We start from the raw sequence: 5,898 nt of genomic DNA on the forward strand, positions 1-5,898 counted from the left end.
TTTGTTTGTTTGTTTGTTTGTTTGTTTGGCTGTTCTTTCTTTTTTTTCATATTAAAGTGTAACTTGGTCATAAACTGACTTGCATGAGTCAAAGAACAAAGATGGCATGCAGCATGCTGTCATACAGAGGTCAACACGGAGGCCACTGGAGTCAGGGTTTGCATGTTCATTTATAAGGTAATGTGCAGTGGAATCAGCGAATTTGTGCAGTCAATAAGGAAGACAAGGATGAGGAGATAATATTTAAATATTTACTATATATCCCCTCAAGTTTTGCTTGCATAGAGCTGTCACTGTTATAATTAAGAGTTTTAACACCTCATTGTCCCTCCACCGTCTACTAGTATACCAACTACTGGTATATTACACCACTCTCTGGAATACTTGATTCTGATTGAATTGTTTTCTTTGCAGAAGCTTTGTGTTTAAAGAGCTAAATCAATATTTTGTGTCTAATTTTTTTCCTTAATGTGGCAAGTATCTATGCAATAATTGGGATCATGTACATCCAGCTGGTTGTTATCGCAGAATGAATATCAACAGACTGATCAGGGCCTGACGCGGACAGGTTACGTAATGTAACATATTTTGAGTGACTCCCAGGTCACACTGCAAAACATAACACCTGTATCTGTTTTAGTGGCCCAAATCAGAATTGAAAAAATAAGATTCCTTGTGGTTTGGGCTGTTCAAAAAGAAAACTCTTAGCATTAAATACTTTTTCCCTCGAATACCCTTTGTAAGAGGTATTAGAGATTTAGTGCTATAAGGGCACTGAGTTTTAGCATTTTTCAGGCATTGGACAGTCTTGCACACTTACTTCCTGTCATGTGCATTGCTCTCAAATGGCCAAAACCGCAAGTGTAGACAGGCCCTCAGTCAACATCACTTTAACACTCCCCTTGGCCCATTCCTTTTTCTCCCACATATCCATGGCTATGTTTAAGGAACCTTCAGACTGCCTCACACCCCTCCCTCACCTCTTTAGCTCTCTTTGCACTTCATATCAACTATTTCTCACAAGCTGCCTCCCTGAAATCCACCATCTCATTAACACTGCACACCCTCTGCCCTGTAGTCTTAAAACAGATCAGCCCATGCATCCCAGAAACTCATTAGAGAAGCAGGACAGAAATATAGCAGAAAGAAAATCAAGGAAAACCTTATTCCAATATCAAAACAAAAAAATACGTAATTCTTCCATTCTGGAATCAACACTACGATCATCAACCCACACAAGCCTTTTCAACCTTCTCATGCCTCCTCCTCCTACTCTGCCATCCACAGTTCTTGCTAATGACTTCACACTCTTCAAAACAAAGTGGTCATCATCTGCAACTAATTTCTCCAAAACTCTAGATACATTTGCACCAGTCATCTTCTCTGCTTCAAGTAAAACATACTCCAGCATTTCAAGCAGTGGGAAACAAGCCCCCATGATACCATTCCCTTTCCTTTTGTCCCAGAGGTATTGTCTCATCGTCTGGCCTATATCTCATTTCTACACATACACTTCACCATTTTTCTTTATAACCAAAGCTCTGGGCTGATTGGTTTTCATCCAAACTATCTGGCAAATAGTAACCTGTTTGACCCCTATCAGTCTGATTAAACCGGCTGTTCTGAATGGAAGCATCAATGTCTTAAACTTGATGTAAGTTGCAGAAACATGAGGAGATGTGTGATGAGAGCACTTTTGGGCACATTGGAGACCAGTCATGCTGCTGCTTTCTGGATCATGTGTAGAGGTATAATTGAACATGATGGAAGGCCAGCCAGAAGAGTATTGCAATAGTCCAGCCCAGAAATGACAAGAGTCTGGATGAGAATGTGTGCAGAAAGGGCCTGATCTCCCTGATGGCGTGTAATTCAAACCTGCATGGCCGTGCTGTCAGGGTGGTCTTTAAAGATCAGCTTGTTATCAAAGATTGCCCCGAGATTTGTGACTGGTCTGGTTGAGATTATTGTTGATGATCCTAGCTGGATGGTAAAGTTGTGCTGTACAGTTGGAGTGGGTGGGAAGTTAAAAAAACTCACTAGGTATTCATTAGGTTGAGTTTCAGGTGATGTTCTTTCATCCATACTATGTTGTCCACCAGACAGTTTGAGATACGTATAGCTATAGGTTGAAATAAAAAGTAAAGCTGTCTGTCATCATAATAATGGATAATGGATCCTAGCAAAGTATTGTACTCTATATGGAGAAAATGAGGGGTCCAAGAACCAATCCCTGAGGTACCCCGTGACAAGTTGATGTAATTTGGATAGCAGAAAATAGCTGTAAATTTTAAGGTAGTGATTTTGAAGTGTAGCACAGCGGTGTAAATGCACTGTGAATAAAAACCTCCATCCAGCCAAGCCATCGCATCACTTCAGCAGCTGTTAGAAGCCCCGGATCCCAAAGAAATATTCATGCCAGTGTTTGTTCAATGACATCTGTGAAGTTTAATGGATACTCACTTACTGTCAGGATGAACTTATTGGGAAAAAAACAAATGGAAATGCTTGTGGCATGTCCTAAAACTTACAGATAAGGATATAACCGTAAAATGTTATGTATAAGTTATGTGCTGAGAAAAACAGGTATCCAGATGCATTAAACAGCACACACATCATCCAGAGCGCCTGAAAGGGGAAGCCTCGTTGTATTATATGCCTACGAGCTTGTTTGAAAAGCATAATATAAAGCATTGTCATGTTTTGGATAACTTGTTTTGTCCACTTTTCCCACAGCAGCTTGGTTTGTGTCCTCTGCTACACAGTATTTCAGATGCGTTTTGTCCATAGAAATGTGTTATTCACTGCTGTAAAGTGACATGACTGGTAGATGTTTTGTGAACAGCGCGCAGACATGATTAATGGATAATCAAATTCATGTTCAATTATTTTCATTATTGATTTCATCGATTAGTTTCTGCAGCCTTAAATCTCATTATCTGTGAGTCACGTAGCATGATGGAAGTTGGAACCCAGTCCCCAAGACCATGGTCAGTGCAATCAACTAGTAAATTGTGAGCCAGCTTACTCAATATTTCAAACCATAAAACTTGAAGAGCTTGAAAAAAGTCCGCACACTCAAACGTCAAAGAGTCACAAGCGAGATGAAAACAATATAAGCAATTCACTGAATGAAACAAGGCAAACGTTTCGATCACATGTTGACCATTTTCAATGCCGAGCTGACAGTTTGTCAACAACGTTTGCCTTGTTTCATTCAGTAAATTGCTTATATTGTTTTCATCTCGCTTGTGACTCTTTGACGTTTGAGTGTGCAAACTTTTTTCAAGCTCTTCACCTTTGGGAAACTTTTTTTTGGTCTACGCACCTCAGTTGGATTATTTTGAAGGCGCGGTGAGTCTCTGGCTGCTAAAATATAAAACTTCAAACAAAAAAAGTGCGGTTAACATGCTTTTGTATTACCAAATAACAATCTAAAGTTCTTCTAATATAAAACTTTTCTTTATTAACAAAGTGTTTGAGGCAAAACCTCTTTACTAGCTTTTCTAGATGGTCTCCTTTTGAGTTACTGAACAGGTTCAACTTCACCAGATTACCAGTCAAAAAGTAATTTAAAACAAATGTATTTCAGCTGATTTGTATGATATATTTTCCCCTACTAAATGTGTGTGTTTGTGAAAGGCCACAGTTGCTGAAGTGCATATACTATTTATACGTTTTGTGTTTCAGGTATGGTAGTGTATGTTCATTGAATTATACTTTTTAATGATGTTTCTTAGGAAGACTTGTGCGGTGCTGTGAACCACTCTGGTTTAAATAAAAAGACAGGAATGTTTTCTCATGCTGAGATACAGCACAGCTTTTCGTACTTTATTGCTTACATATATATGACAATGTTCATCGAAGGTCAGTTTCCATCAGTGTCAGTAAGTGGCTCATGGGTGTTCTTCAGCATGCAAGCATATGTGATTAGAACAAATTAAATTTCTGTGGTCTGATTGATGTAACTTGTTAAATTAAGTCTGTATTTACATCCATCATATTCGCATGACATCTCTCAAAGCAGTGGTTCTCCACAGTCTTGGTGATCCACCGCTCTGCACATTTTGTATGTCTTCCTTATTTAACACAGATCAGAGACATACAAAGTGCGCAGAACAGTTGATCACCAAGACTGGAGTAGAAAACCACTGCCTTAAAGCAATAAACAATTAAAAACAATACAGTATATGCTACTACTATTACTACATATATACGGCATAGGCGATTATTTTAAAGACTGTTTTTCTTCTTATTTTTGCAGTGGCTCTCTCTACCTGTGCAGAGGTTTTGAGGATCTCTGACCCTGAAAAACATACCAGCTATCCACAGCACCTTGTCTAGAAACATCGTAAGTCATAGACATTGCACACACATCAAAAAAAGCTTCATATAAGCCTAGGGGTAAAATACATATTAAGTCAAGTCACCTTTATTTATATAGCACTTTTAACTATACAAATGTGTCAAAGCAGCTTTACAGTATCAAATAGGAGAACAGTGTGCCAATAATGCAAAAGGACAATAGTAAACACACAATTTTCAGTTAAAGGCAGTTCATCATTGAATTCAGTGATGTCATCATCCAGCTCAGTTCAGTTTAAATAGTATCTGTGCAATCAAGTCGACGATATCGCTGGAAATTAAGTGTCCCCAACTAAGCAAGCCAGAGGTGACAGCAGCAAGGAACCAAAACTCCATTGGTGACAAAATGGAGAAAAAACCTTGGGAGAAACCATTTGTTTGTTCCATACTGCAACAAAGTCAGATTGTGCAGAGGACTCATCTGGTTCCTGTGGTCTTGTCCCGGTGGCCGTCTGGGAGACAAGGTCTTCACTGGGGATCTGTCTCTGGGGTTCATCTAGTTGTCCTGGTCTCCGCTGACATTCAGGGCTGTAGACTCGGAATAAGAAAGAAACAGACTAATATTAGCGTAGATGCCATTCTTCTAGCGATGTAGCAAGTACATCGGGTGTTATGGAAAGTGTTTCCGGTGTTCCCGGTTCTAGTTGATGCAGCCTAAAAATCCTTTAACGGATTTGAATATTAGAAACGTATTAGTGTGATTAGTGTGTGCCAGGTTAAAGAGATGGGTCTTTAATCTAGATTTAAACTGACAAAGTGACACACACACACACACACACACACACACACTCACACATATATTCAAGATAAAAACGTATTTCTTACAAATATCATGAATTATTATTATTATTATTTGTAGGTTCTTAGGGAATTGTACCACAATTGTACCAACATTCTAACTAACCTTGCCCTGCCATAAACAGGTTTTAAGAGACTTAATGTTTTTCAAATGTTAATAATATTTTAACAACACTCCCTCAGAAGAAAAGTAATTTGTATATTGTTATTTCCTATTTGCTTATCCCATCTTTATTATTTTTATTATCTGTGTCTTGTCTTGTCACTGTCATTCCATTTGTGCTGAGGAAGCTTCTGTCACCAAAACAAATTCAATTCCTAAACATTCCTGGCAATAAAGCTCTTTCTGATTCTGATTCTGATTCTGAAGATATTGCTTATTCCTACTTAATCCTCTTAATCCATCCTACTTCATCTTCAATTATTATTTCAGTACTGTATTTCAAATGCAGATTGTATTTGATTAACTACGGAAAACATAAATAAAATAGTCTAATCTTACACTCAATATGTGTGTGTTGTTTGGATTTGTTGTGATTATTAGATTATTGAGTCTTTAGCTTAGTAGCATGCTAATGTCCGACAGACTAATGTTGGAATGAACTGTGAGCATTAGCTGAGTCTCTAATGCACTTCATGTTAGTGAATACTACAGTATACTTGCATGCTGAATGGGAATGTCTTTTAACACACAATTCATTTGCGAACACTTCCCAAAGTTTAGGAACCAGTGCTCAC

General features: G+C 38.3%; 1 protein-coding gene across 1 annotated transcript in view; it reads left to right on the forward strand.

Moving 5' to 3' along the window:
* Positions 1-5,898, forward strand: part of LOC107746311 (FERM and PDZ domain-containing protein 3-like) — a 189,520-nt gene that overhangs the window by 95,486 nt on the left and 88,136 nt on the right. The window contains exon 3 of the mRNA XM_016560451.1: positions 4,262-4,348. The gene's annotated coding sequence lies outside the window, so the exon portion shown is untranslated. The remainder of the gene's footprint in view (positions 1-4,261; positions 4,349-5,898) is intronic.

This window comes from Sinocyclocheilus rhinocerous, unplaced genomic scaffold (assembly GCF_001515625.1).
Source record: "Sinocyclocheilus rhinocerous isolate Xijiao unplaced genomic scaffold, SAMN03320098_v1.1 scaffold1881, whole genome shotgun sequence".
Classification (NCBI taxonomy): domain Eukaryota; kingdom Metazoa; phylum Chordata; class Actinopteri; order Cypriniformes; family Cyprinidae; genus Sinocyclocheilus; species Sinocyclocheilus rhinocerous.